The sequence below is a fragment of the Lissotriton helveticus genome, chromosome 5_1, assembly GCF_964261635.1.
Source record: "Lissotriton helveticus chromosome 5_1, aLisHel1.1, whole genome shotgun sequence".
NCBI classification, from domain to species: domain Eukaryota; kingdom Metazoa; phylum Chordata; class Amphibia; order Caudata; family Salamandridae; genus Lissotriton; species Lissotriton helveticus.
The window spans coordinates 712832276-712846743 of NC_136065.1; the positions used below are offsets into that span (position 1 = coordinate 712832276).

Consider the following 14468-nt stretch of genomic DNA (forward strand, 5'->3'; position numbering starts at 1 on the left):
GCAGATATATGCGCTTCGAGATTTCTGCTTGTACAGCCGGAGAGCAAGAATGCAGATAACATGATTTAGACTAGGATCCCTTGATCTAGACAGCTTCAACTAGCACCACACTTCTCTAGTACACCGCACTTGGACCCAGTGCTGAAAGGTAAACCTAAAGGCCCTCAGTATCCATGATAACTGCACAAAGGCGATACTATGGGGTAAAATAGAGAAGATTCATTAGGACATAGCTTGCGAACGGTTACTGCTTTCCAGCTGTGTGCAAATACCTCAACTGCAAAGGCATCTCTTCCTTAATCCATCTGACCCTTCGCTGTTGGTGTTTGCACTCGATACGATAGAGTCAACGACGGAAAGAAAACAAGCGCGCAGCAGCAGGGGGAGGGGAGGGGGAGGGAGTCTGCACTGGTTTCACTTTCGGGAGCGAGCAGCGCCAGGAGCGATAATTGCTACCATATGGTGCCGCGCGCTCCCGCAAGTGAATTGCCACACATGCATGCGTTGCCATTGAAGGCAATGGAACGCGTGCATGTTTTTGGCAGAAAAAGTGGATCGATGGCTAAAGATCTTTTTGCCTATGCAGCGCATGCGCGCTGCGTAGACGAGACCTAAAAAGGGAGACAGGGCGAACCCAGTATGTTACCGCCCAATTTCATTATTGGATTCAACAGTTAAGATCATAGGGCAAGTGATTTTAGATAGATTACAGACGTGGGCGGGGGAACAATCAATTATAAGTGACCTACAATATGGCTTTCGCAAGGGTCTGGGCACAACTGATCAGGGCCTAAATTTACATATCCTATTAGATAAATACACTAAAGCGAAAAGGGAAAGGCTGTTTTTAACCTTTGTTGACTGAACGTCAGCATTTGACTGTGTTGTTCACGATGGGCGATTTTAGAGGGGCTGGGGGTAGACAATTCTAAAATGTCCTTTCTAAGGCAGCTTTACTCAGGGGCAAGGGCGAGGGTCTATTTTGTCCAGAGCGGGGATTGCACCAAGAATTTCAGAGTATCGAGAGGAGTGAGGCAAGGCTGTGTCCTTGCCCCATTTCTATTCACGCTATAAATAAACGACCTAGAATCCACCCTGGTCAAGGAGTGTAGGGACTTACCATCAGTAGCGATTCACCCTATCCTTGCACTCCTGTATGCAGATGATGCGGTCCTGATGGCCCGTTCGCCCCTCGGTCTCCAAAGGGTAGTAAATCCCTTCACAAATTTTATGACTAATCTGGGTCTCACAATTAATTGTTTAAAAACTTTCTCAATGAACTGCGGGAATGGGTCCAATAAAAAGAAAAATACAATTGTTATTAATACCTTGGCAATAGAGTGTACTAATACTTTTTCCTATCTAGGAATTTTATTTGATCAATCAGGTTCTTGGAGGCGGGCAATTAAAGACAGAAGGCTGTTATTCAGCAAATCACTGATGACATTTACAAATTTTAGCAGAAAACTAGGTAGAGTCGGGCAATTAAAGACAGAAGGCTGTCATTCAGCAAATCACTGATGACATTTACAAATTTTTGCAGAAAACTAGGTAGACGCTTCCCGGGGGAATTGCTACACATCTACAGGGCAAAATGTGTCACGATTGCCACTTATGAAGTGGGAATCTTGGAATATGGCAATGTTAACTCACTCCAGACGGCAGAAAATATTTTTCTCAGGTTTCTCTTGGCAGTACCTGACAGTACATCAACACAGACCTGGGCATGCCACACTTAGAGGACGATATCAAGATACAGCCTGTCCTCCTGTGGCATAGGGTTTGGACCACTGACAAGTCTGTTTTTAAACGCCACATTTTAAAGGATGCACTTGGAACCGATGGGGGTCAAACACATAAGATGGCTAGAATATGTTAAAACATTTTTACTTTAAATAGGCCACCCAGAATACTATAATGACCCCTACACTATATATGATGTGTCCAGGAAGGATCTTAAAGGCAGTTGTATGCAATTCCTGAGCGAAACCAGAACTATGACTGAGATGGGAAAAACTACGGTCATAGCACACCATCTTACTTTGACTTCTGTAACTACACAACCATATATTCTGTTAATCACTAGAGACTATGGCAGATTTTTTCTAACACGTTGTAGAATGAAAATTTTGCACAGATCTTTAAGTTTGGTCTAGAACACTTTGTAACTGCCCGTGTGATGATGTGTCCGCTCAGTCACCTATACACATATAGCTTTTTTGCACATTTTATTCAATACCTAGAAAAAGATGAATCATCACTGTGCTAAAAAAACTGGGACTGAGACGATGCCGCCCTGCATTCCTGGAGTTTCAATTTCTGGACAATGTATTCACTTTTGCCTCTGTTATTGCCTTTTTAAAAAAAAAATTTAAATCTTGTAAATCAACTGTGATATGACTTTCATATATTTTTAGCTTTTCTGTATAGCTTTTGATATTACTGTGGAATTGTGTGTGTGACCTATGAACTGTGCTTTTATGGTTATCTTTTTCATAGTAACCAAATAAAGGGGTCAATTAGGATGGCGGACGGATCGCCACTGCCATGCAGGCGGTGGCGATCCGTCCGCCATCCCTGCCCGTCCGCCAACTTTCTTCCCCCGCCTTATTACGATGGTGGGGGGGACTGTGGCGGAGGGGAAGACCGTCCGCCGCTTTTCCGCCGTGGTCGCCTTGCGACCGCGGTGGAAAAGCTCTAATATGGTGGCGGTGTCTATCAGACACTGCCAGCCATATTAGGATGTGCTGGGGGATATGCCTTTCCGTGGCGGCAATGCCGCCACGAAAAGGCATACGGTTCCTGATTTGGGGGCTCGTTGCGGGCCCCCAGGTTGAAGGGGTGGTGCACATGGGGGTACCCCCCTGCAGTTGCATGCACAATGCGGCAGGCACCACGCGGTGCCTGACGCTTGGTGCATGCAAATGCATAGCATGCATTTTTAACTTTGCGGTTGGTGCTGCTTAAAGCAGCGCCCGCCGCGATGTTAAATATACGGGAGGTGACCGCCAGGGTGGCGGTCACATCCTAATTCCAACAGAGGGACTGTCGCTGCCCCTGCGGACGGTCCCTCCACCTCGGGGGTGGCAGACGGACGCAGGTCCGTCCGCCATCGTAATCGACCCCAAAGTTCTTTGAATTGAATTGAGTCCCAGGCTGTATTTTGCTGTTGGCCCTTTGAGGCCTATCTAGGTTAGGGGACATTCTCTTCAGCCAAATTGGGTGGCTGTAGTGGGTGGGTGGTGGGTTGTTTGGGTACCGGGCATGTTAACTGGTTATACAGTTTTCTTGTATCTTTACTCTCCCTTTCTCTTTTCTCTTTTCCTTCCTCTCTTTCCCCCTCCCCTCCCCTTCCTTCCCTGGTCTCACACCCATTCTTAACGGGTTCTATCCCTACACCAGCACCCATGAACACATGGAAAAGCATGTAGAGGCGAGAATGCTGATGAAATGCACTCACTTCAAGCTGTAACTTGGAATGTGCTTGGCTTGAATGATATCAGAAAGGTGCGCTTAGTGGCTGCACTTCTCAACCGGCATAGTGCTGATATATATTTAATGCAGGAGCTTTACCTGATGGGCGCCAGCTGTTCATGCTTGCGGGTGGGATGGATGGGTGAAAAGTTCATTGCAGGATATTTCAAATACGTGCGGGCCACTGCCATCATTCTTAGAAAAGATCTCCTGTGGCACACACATGCTGCGATATGCGACCCCAAAGGGTGATATGTTATAGTGGCCGTAGTGCTGGGAGGCTGTCCTATTAGGCTTCTATCGGTCTACGGCCCCAATACAGAGGACTCCCTATTTTTCGGTGAGGTATGGTGACAGGCAGACTCTATGGGCTCTGGAACAATCTTCTTGGGACTTCAATGTAATTCTTGACTTGGAGAACGATATATCGGCAGATCCAGACGACCCCACCCGCATGCGGCAGCGCAGCTACATGCCCTCATGGAAGACCATAACTTGGTTGATGTTTGGCGCCGCCGACATCAAAACAGTTGAGACTGCACCTGTACTTCTACAGCGGGCCCCTCCTGGTCTAGGATCGACTACTGGGTCGCATCGCGCAATGTAGATGCTTGGGCAAGCAACTGTGTTCACCTTGCCAGAACTCTTCCAGACCACACTTCGGTCTTGCTGGAATTCGCACTGCCCGATGTTTGAAGCACGGTCTTCAGCTGGAGGCTTCCAGCGGCTGCTCTCCGGGATCAGGTATTTAAAGAGGAGATTGGCGCTGCCATAGAAGAGTACTTTGAGAGGCTTGCAAATATGGTGAGGGGGACCGAGCGGGGAAGACCCTTGCAGGCCTGCTAAAAAAGCCATGGGCAAATTAATACATCAGTGAACTGCGCACCGGCGATGGTAGAATCACTATTGGCCAGGAAGCTGTTCAAGCAGAAATGCTCGCATATTACTCTTCCCTATACCCTGTGCGCCAGCTGGTGGTGCTTTCCGATCAGCTTCCCTTCCTTGACTCGCTTGAACTTGTATAGTTAAGTGATGTTCATCATTAATACCTAGATGCCCATTTTCAGAGGAAGAGGTGGTTGGGGTGATTCAGGCCATGTCCACATGGCCTGAATCACCCCAACCACCTCTTCCTCTGAAAATGGGCATCTAGGTATTAATGATTAACATCACTTAACGATATTGCCCCTCCTCTTTGAGATAGCCATGAAGCCACTCACGGCTCAGGTGTGGCAGCATCATGTGCAACGAGGCCTTGATTTCACCCCCTGGGTGATCTTGGTATCTATGTACGCAGACGATGTTACCCTATATGTTTCAGCATCCGAAGGATCAATCTTGACCTTTCTTGTCCGTGAAAAAACCTGTATTGGTGGCATCTCGGGCATCATAATAAACTGGGCCGCTCACAGCTGCCACAACCATATTCCAGTCAGAATTTCCACTCAAGTGGGCTGATTCCCCTGTAAAATACCTGGGCATCTGGCTCAGTCAGGATCACAAAGAGCTCTGGAGCTACAATTATGGCAGGCTCATGGATTAGTTGGAAAGCTGATTAGGCCATTGGAGGTCACCACCGCTATCTCTAGCTGGCCGTATTGCATCGTCAAATTGGTAATATTAGCAAAGATTCTCTAGATCTTCGGTAATCTTCCGCTCCCCATGACATTGGAATTCAAGAGGAGGCTCCGGTCAAACCTGAAATCCCTTGCCTGGGTGGGTGGGCAGCTGCGGGTGGCATGGGAGTCACTCACAGTCTTGTTTCAACAGGGTGGCCTTGGTGCTCCGGACATGGAGCTGTATCATAGCTGTGCACATGCTCAATTCGGATTCCATTGGATTTTCCCAACTCCATCCAAGAGGCGCATTTGCTGAGTGGTGTAAAAAGGGGGGGCGTGGCCTTGGACCACTTCTCTGCAATCCAGCTGTGTGGCGCTTACTGGAGATACCTGGTGAGCTAGTTGGCCCCCAGGGACCCTCAGTATTCAAGGGGACCTAATCCCACAACTTAGAATGCACCAGGGGGTGATTTTGCAGAGTGGTGGAGAAAGGGGGCATAGCCTTTGTCCACCTCTCAGCAATCCTACTATGTGGGGCTTACAGGAGGTAAGAAGTAGGCTACTTGGCCCCTAAAAGACCCCCAGCAGTGAAGGGGACTTCAATCCCCATACAAGAGCGCACCAGGGAGCGCATTTGTAGAGTGGAGAGTGAAGGGGGCGTGGCCTGCTCTGAGAATTTAGCAATCCTGCTGTGTGGGACTGACTGAGGTAATAGGACGGTTAGTTGGCCCCAAAGATGTCCTTTTGGGCCAACTACCCCTCTTGTTACCTCCAGTAAGTCCCACACAGTGGGATTGCTAAGACATCTTCGAAGGCCATGCCCCCCTTTCTCCACCACTCTGCAAACACACCTCCTGGCAGACTACAGGATGGGGAATGAAGTCCAATTTACTCCTGCGGGACTCTGGGGGCCAAGAAGCCCTTCTGGTACCTTCTGGAAGCCCTACGGAGCGGAATTCCTGAGTGCTGGTCAGAGGCCCAGCACCCTTTCTCCACCACTCTGCAAATGAGACTACTAGTTAAAGAAGTGTAAAAGGTTTCGCATTTGCGAGAATTAGAGCTATTGGCATTGTAAATGCAAAAGGCTTTTACTGATTTTTTTGGAGTGCAGTGGATGTATGTTGTGTGTAGTGGAATTATGTGGTATGTTGTGCAGTGAAATTATGTTGATAGAAAGTAGTGTATAGGCATTATGTAGAGTGGGATTATGTGTTATGGAGAGTAATTATGTGGTATCATAGTCTGTGTTGTGGAGTGGTAACCTCAGGTTTAGTCTTCCTCGTTTCCTTTGAACCTCAACTATGAACTCAGTGAGACAAAAAAATGGAATCACTGAGGAGCACTTGTGGACCTAGTCAGAGGTATGAGCAGGGCCACTGGAATTTTCGGCTGTTTGGCTGCACCAACTTTCCCACAATTATACATTTTCTGCATTAGCCACATAATTCATCATTTGCATCCTAATATGCAGATTTGAACAAAAAAAGCCTTGTTTCATAACTCAAATGGCTCAAACTTTACCAAAAATGCAGCAACAAGTGTTACAGCGTGGTGGAAGGCCACCTGTTACTTATTGCTAAATGTGGGTCTTAAATTTGTACTAATGGTGTGCAACCCACTCTTGCTTCCCTCCGTGCCTCTTGCCTCTTTCTGCATTTCTGTTGCTTCTTTCTGCACATCTTTTCCTTTTTCTGCACTTCTCTTGACCTCATTCTGCAAATCTCTTGTACTTTCTGCACCTCTCGTCCCTCTTTCTGCATGTCTGTTGCCTCTTTCTGTACCTCATTTGCTTCTTTCTGTACCCCTCTTACATATTTCTGCACTCTTTTTGCCTCTTTCTGCACATCCATTCCTTCTTTATGCACCTGTCTTGCTTCTTTCTGCACCCCTCAGGCCTCTCTCTCTACCCCCTTTTTCCTCCTTTTACACTTCTGTTGCTTCTTTCTCCACTTATCTTGCTTCTTTCTGTACCTCACTTGCCTCTTTCTGTACCTCTATTGCCTCTTTCTGCACCTCACTTGCTTCTTTCTGTACCACTTTTGCCTGTTTCTGCACCCGTCTACCCTCTTTCTACAACTCTCTAGTCCTTTTTCTGCACCACTCTTTACTCTTTTTGTACCTGTTGCTTCTTTCTGCACCTCTGTTCTTCTTCCTGCACCTCTGTTCCAAATTTCTTCATCCCTCTTGCCTTTTTCTGCATCTCTCTTTCCTCTTTCTGTACCTCTCTTACGGGAGGTCTGTTGTGCATTTATTTCTTTTAAAAACTTACCTGACACTTAGCTTGACTACAAAGCTTTTTATTCTCCTCACACCTCTCCCCTTCGCCTCGCTGCCCGGGCCACGCTTCAGCAGACTATTAGCGCTGATCGGTCCCGGTTGGGTGTTCTCATTTTGGCGGCCATATTGGTTGTGGAATAGCGATGTGACGCGCTTTAGTTGCTCATAAAAGGAGATCCATTGAGCCCTGCGCTTGCTATCACTGTGTGCTCGTGTCCCTCCTGAGGCGGAAGCCGGGAGGTCTGTTGTGCATTTATTTCTTTTAAAAACTTACCCGACACTTAGCTTGACTACGAAGCTTTTTATTCTCCTCACACCTCTCCTCTTCGCCTCGCTGCCCGAGCCACGCTTCAGCCGACTATTAGCGCTGATCGGTCCCGGTTGGGCGTTCTCATTTTGGCGGCCATATTGGTTGTGGAATAGCACTGTGACGCGCTCTAGTTGCTAATAAAAGGGGACGGTTATGTCTCCGGTTAGCGGACGCGATCAGCGGATGCACCGAACCTGCACCAGAGTCGTGCCAGAGTCCTGCTCGTCTGCGCCTGTCAGCGCTAAGGAGGCACCAGGGGCCAGGTCGGCTGATGGTTCGGTCTCCCCCTATTACAAACACAGCTTACTCCCTTAGCACCCTTAGAGCACTCAGGCCATCCTGGCAAAGCTGTCATTATAAGTATGTGCCGGAGAAACTGCAAGACGGTTTTGAGTGTTGGTGCTCTAGGAACCTGTGTAACACCTCCCCACCTGCACCCCTGGTTGCCCCAACTGTAACTGGGACACAATCCCCTCCCCCCCACCCGGGAGAAACGGGCTTTCTTATAAATGCTCGCTCCCTTGTGAAAAACAATATCGCTTTCAGAGATTTTATCTCCGAGAGGAAGCCTTCGTGGGCGTTTGTCACCGAAACCTGGGGCTCAGAATCAGCTGGTCCTGAGCTGGTTGAGGCCATCCCCTATGGTTACGCCTTTGCGAGACTGGATAGAGTAGGCCGAAAAGGCGGGGGAATTGGCATTCTACATAAGACCTCATCAACCTGTCGTATTGAATGCCTCCCTGCCCCTCAGAACTCCTTCCATGCCGCTCTTTTCTCCCTTAGCCCCTCTCCCACGGTGTCCTTTACGGGCATTCTAATTTACAGACCCCCTGGCCCCAGCCCGGCCTTTACTGCTGGTCTCTTCGAAATTCTTGAACCATTCATCGATAAACCCATTCTCACCATTCTTGGCGACTTCAATTTTCATCTTGAAAATTTTAATTCGCCCGACACTATATCCCTGGTGGATTCTCTGGCCTCCTGTGGGCTTTCACAAAAAGTGGGAAGCTCTACCCACTCCGCGGGTCATACACTAGATGGGGTCTTTACCAGTGATAGCAGATTGGAAGTAAGCCTCCCCATACCCCTCTCATGGTCTGATCATTATGCTGTCCCCTTTGAGTTCACATTTGGACTACGGGATCTGCCTGCAAAGGACAATAACATCTGGACTTTGAAAAGGAATTACAGAGGACTGAATAACGAGGCCTTTAGCCCCTTCATGGCTAATCTCAAGTCCTCTCCTAATACTGACACGGATACTGCCGCTCGGGAACTCGCCAATACCATCTCGGAGGCAGTTAACATCCTTGCCCCCGCCAAGCCCCACTATTGCGCCAGGAAACGTCCGTCGGTCCCGTGGTTTTCGGACTTCCTTAGACTACGTAGGCAGGAGTGCAGGAGGCAAGAAAGATTCTGGAGAGCCCACCCTCACCCAGATGAAAGGACCAAACACAAAAACCTCATTACAGGATTTAAGGCTGCAATCCTAGCCACCAAACAGTCATACTTCACCAACCTGACCACCTCCCCCAGTTCCCCTAAAGAGCTTTTTAATATTGAGGATTCTTTGTCTCTTGTTCAGCATTCAGATCCTATTGTCGTATCTCAAAATCTTTGCGAACATACCGCCCTAGAAGCCCTCAACTCTATTCAGGACCCCGTTCCGCCATCGGTCCCTCCTTCTCGGCCTAGTCCGCCTCTGGCCCCCCAAGGACACCTGTCCAATTTTCCTCTACTGACCTATGAATTCTAAAATGAGCTTCTTGATAAGCTCAAATCGGGATCCCCCTTGGACCCCTGCCCTCTCAAAATTTTGAAAAACTGCAGAGAGGTCCTGCTCCCCCCCTATCTTGATGTAATGAACTTGGCAATTTCGAATGGCGTCTTCCCTGCAACCTGGAAGTTGGCTATTGTCAAGCCTCTATTGAAAAAGCCAACTTTGTATCCCGGGATCCTAAAAAATCTCCGTCCCATATCCCTTCTCCCTGCCCCCTCCAAGATGCTCGAGGCCCACCTCCATCACCATCTCAGCGCCTTCCTGGACAACGCTAGCCTGCTAGATTCCTCTCAGCATGGCTTTCGGAAGGCGCACAGCACAGAGTCAACCCTTACAGTGGTGGTCAACAACATCCGCGTCAAGGTCGACAGTGGTCAGACTACCCTTCTGATCCTGATCGACCTTACAGCCACCTTTGACACCCTGTTTCCCTCCATCTTGGCCATGTGTCTCGGTGAGATGGGAGTGGAAGGACCGGCTCTGGATCTCCTGACATCCTTCCTCAACCAGCGTGCTCAAAAGGTCAAACTGGGCGACTTCCTCTCCTCTGCCAAGCCTCTGCAATGTGGGGTCCCACAGGGCTCATCCCTGAGCCCCACACTTTTCAACATATATGTGGGCCCACTTGCAAGACTTGTCAGATCTTACGGACTGGAAGGTTTGTCGTACGCTGACGACACCCAGATAATGGTCTCCCTATCTCAATCTGTGGAGTCCACGGCCTTAAACTTTAAGAACGGCATGGAAGCCGTGGCAGGCTGGATGACCTCAAATTTCCTCAAACTTAATGGGGAAAAGACTGAGGTCCTCATGTTTGGTGGCAAACAAGATCTCTGGTCGGAGGACTGGTGGTCGCCTGCCCTTGGAACATGCCCTACACCGTCCCCGGTTGCCCGGAATCTGGGGGTCATCATCGACACCGCACTTGCTTTTGACAAACGAGTCAATAGGACTGTCTCCACCTGTTGTGGTGTACTGAGGATCCTTAGGAAACTCGTACACTATCTCTCCCCTGATGCCCGGAAACAGGTCTTGGTGGCTCTCATCTCTCCTCGCCTGGACTACTGCAATGCCCTCTACCTTGGTATAAGCAAAAAGCTCATCCATCGCCTCCAAGTAGTCCAAAACGCAGCAGCTAGGTTTGTAGTCGATGCCCCCAGACGTGCCTCTGGCTCTGGGATTAGAAAAAACCTTCACTGGCTGCCTGTGCAGGCCAGGATTAATTTTAAGGTTCCTGTCCTTACCTACCGTGCTCTACACGGCCTGGGTGCTGAAGACATTGGGTCTCTTGTGTCCTTCTATACCCCGGGTAGGGCCCTGCGATCGGCCCACAAAAACCTTCTGTCCATCCCCCGAACCGCCAAGGCCTTTTTCTCCCTTGCCCCTAAACTGTGGAACACGCTTCCAGCTGACCTTAAGGGCCAGCCATCTCGTGCCCTTTTTTGGAAAGGTCTTAAAACCTGGCTTTTCGCACAGTCCTACCTGTAATCCCCCTCTGTCGGGTGTCACCGGTCATTCAGCTGTTTCCATCAGATGCGCCTTGATGCCTCCGGGTTAAGTCGCGCTATACAAATTCCAAATTCATTCATTCATTCATTCTGTACCTCTTTTGCCTGTTTCTGCAACTCTTTTGCCTCCTTCTGCAGTTCTATTGCCTCTTCCAGTACCTCACTTGCCTCTTTCTGCACCTCTGTTGGTTCTTTTACACTGCTCCTGTTCTTTCTGCATCTTCTTGCAAATTTTTGCACCCCTCTTGCCTTGTTCTGCACCCCTTTTAACTGGTTCTGCACCTCTGTTCCCCCCTTCTGTACCTCTTTTGACTGTTTCTGCAACTCTCTTGCCTCTTTCTGGAGTTCTCTTGCCTCCTTCTGCACCTCTGTTGCTTCTTTCTGCACTTCTCTTGCCTCTTTCTGCAGCCCTGTTGCTTCATTCTGCACTTTCCGTGCTTCTTTCTGCACCCCGTTGTCTCTTTCTGTACTCGTCTTTCCTCTTTTTGAACCTTTCTTGCCTGTTTCTGCATCTCAGTTGCCTCTTTCTGCACTTTTCTTGCTTCTTTCTACACATCTGTTGCTTCTTTCAGCAATTCTCTTGCCTCTTTCTGAAATTCTCTTACCTGTTTCTGCACCCCTCTTGCCTCTTTCTGCACCCTTCTTCCCTCTTTGTACAACTCTTTAGCCTCTTTCTGCACCACTCTTGCTTCTTTTTGTACCTCTGTTGCTTCTTTCTGCACTTCTCTTGCCTCTTTCTGTCCCTTTTGTGCCTCTTTCAGCACCTCTGTTGCTTCGTTCTGCACTCTTCTTCCTTCTTTCTGTACCCCTCATGACTCCTGCACCTCTGTTGCCTCTTTCAGCACCTCTACTGGTTCTTTCTGTACTGGTTTTGCTTCTTTCTGCACCTCACGTGCCTCTTTCTGCACTTCTCTTGCTTCTTTCTAAACCCCTGTTGCTTCTTTCAACAATTCTCTTGCTCCTTTCTCCACTCCTCTTCCTTCTTTCTGCACCTACCTTGCCTCCTTCTGCACCTCTGTTGCCTCTTTCAGCACTTCTGTTGGTTCTTTCTGCACATCTGTTGCTTCCTTCAGCAATTCTCTTGCCTCTTTCTGCACTTCTATTCCTTCTTTCTGCACCTCTCTTGCCTCTTTTCGCACCTCTGTTGGTTCTTTCTGCACTGCCCCTACTTCTTTCTGTACCTCACTTGCCTCTTTCTGTACCCCTGTTCCCTGTTTCTGTACCTTTTCTGCCTTTTTATGCACTTCTCTTGCCTCTTTCTGCACCTCTGAGTTAGAAGTAGTTTTAATCCCACTGCCCTATTATGTACTAGGGCCTTAAAGGGGAGGTCATACCAATCACAGGCGTGCCCCAACCCATAGTGTACCCCAGTTTATGTAGGTATTTTCCCTGCTCCGGGCCTGGTTACTCAGTTACGACCAGTAGAAGTCAGTAAAAATTTGTTGGCACAGGATGACTGTGCAACAATGCCTTTTTCTGCACCTCTGTTGGTTCTTTCTGCATAGCTCTTGCTTCTTTCTACACTTGTCTTCGTCTTTCTGGACTTCTGTTGCCTCTTTCTGAATTTCTTTTGCTTCTTTCTGTGCCTTTCTTCCTCTTTCTTCACATGTCCTACCTCTGTAGGCATAGTTAGATATTATCATTTAAAAAACCTTAGAAATTAACCGAAAAAAACCATAGGTTTCAAGGATGTTATAGTTCGAAATTAGCATTTATAAAACCTTAGAAATTCCCTGAAAAAACATAGGTTGATGCTTCTTTAAGTGAGGCTCCTGTTGCGCTGCTGCTTGGGGGATTAAGTCCACTTGCGTCCTGAGGTCCTCAGGACACAAGGGGACCTCATCGCCCCACCGGCAGTGCACCAAGAGGCGCGTTTTCAGAGTGGTGTAAAAAGGGCATGGTCTCGGACCACCTCTCTCCAAACCAGCATTGTGGTGCTTACTGTAGGTACCTGGTGGGATAGTTGGCCCCCAGGGACCCTCAGTATTCATGGGGACTGAATTTCCCATCTTACAATGCACCAGGGGGCGCGTTTGCAGAGTGGTGCAGGGAGGGGGCGGGCCTCTGGTGTGATGCCGGCTTTTTTATTTTAATTTATTTTTTAGAAGGGGAGCTGTGTGGCCCCCCTTTTTTTACTATTCTTGGGGCCCCCATCCCCCAGGGCCTGACTCCTTGTTTTTTTCTTTTTCTTTTTTTTTAAAGAAAAAACGAGAGGGCCAATTTTTGTCCCCGGGGACCCAATTCCTCCGGGGCATGGCCTCCTTTTTTGATATAAATGACGATGGATTAAAACCAGATCTGTGACTGGGGGTGAATGTTTTGCAATTGTGCAACATTCCGTCCATCATCTTGTGTGCTTTGCTGTTCACCCTATGTGGGAAGTATATGCCCAGACGTGGGTCCCGTGCTCACTAAGCCACAGGAGTCAAGCTATCCTGGCTGAAGACGGCTGATAGCCAGAAACCGGTCCTAGGATGCTTGATTCCGGTCCAGTGAAGACATGGCTTGGCAGTTCAGGCTGGACTGTTCCCATGAGGCACAGGGTCAAGATTGATTTGCATATGGCTATGTCTGAACTGGGGTGGCTTGGTGAGCAAAATAACAACAGATTAAACCCAGATCTGTGACTGGGGGTGAATGTTTTGCCATTGTGCAACATTCCGTCCATCATCTTGCGTGGTTTGCTGTTCACCCTATGTGGGAAGGGTATGCCCAGATGTGGGTCCCGTGCTCACTTAGCCACTGGAGTAAAGCTATCCTGGCTGAAGACGGCTGATAGTCAGAAACCGGTCCTAGGATGCTTGATTCCGGTCCAGTGAAGACATGGCTTGGCAGTTCGGGCTGGACTGTTCCCATGAGGCACAGGGTCAAGACTGATTTGCATATGGCTATGTCTGAACTGGGGTGGCTTGGTGAGCAAATTAACGATGTATTAAACCCAGTTCTGTGACTGGGAGTGAATGTTTTGCCATTGTGCAACATTCCATCCATCATCTTGTGTGTTTTGCTCCTTTTTTGATACATAATTAAAGGGAAGTGGTCGGCGTGGCCCCCTTCCCTGGGCCACTTTTGGCCCCAGGACGCCATCCCTGGGGATTGGCCATTAATTATTTTATTTTTGAGGAGGGGGCAGTGCGGCTCCCCTCCCCAGGCAGATTTGAGCCCAGGGACCCCATAGGCCGGGGCCTGGCCATTCTCCTTTTTTAAGAAAAGGGAGGCGGCCCGTGGCCCCCCTGCTGTGCCACTCTTTGCCCCGAGGACCCCATCGCCCCTGGACAGTCCTTTGCGTTGGGGACCTTGGGAGGAGCCGGCTTCCCCTACGGGACAGCCGGGTCCCTGCCTCCTGCAGGAGCCGGCATTGCTTTTGAGCAAAGGGAGCTGCTGACATGTAGGCCCTCTTGCTCAAAAGCAATCCTGCTTTGCTTCATTGAAGCGAGAGCAGGTTTTCCTGCTCTCGCTTCAATGAAGCAATGCAGGGTTTGCTATGGCATGCCGGGAGCCGCACAGCTCCCGCCCAGCCATAACAAACAGCAATCTCCTGGGGGTAGATTCCCGGGACA

At 48.9% G+C, this 14468-nt stretch overlaps 1 protein-coding gene across 1 annotated transcript in view; it reads right to left on the reverse strand.

Annotated features, from left to right (window-relative positions):
* The window catches only part of TLL2 (tolloid like 2), a 2328887-nt gene that overhangs the window by 724689 nt on the left and 1589730 nt on the right, over positions 1-14468 (reverse strand). The gene's annotated exons all lie outside the window — the stretch shown is intronic.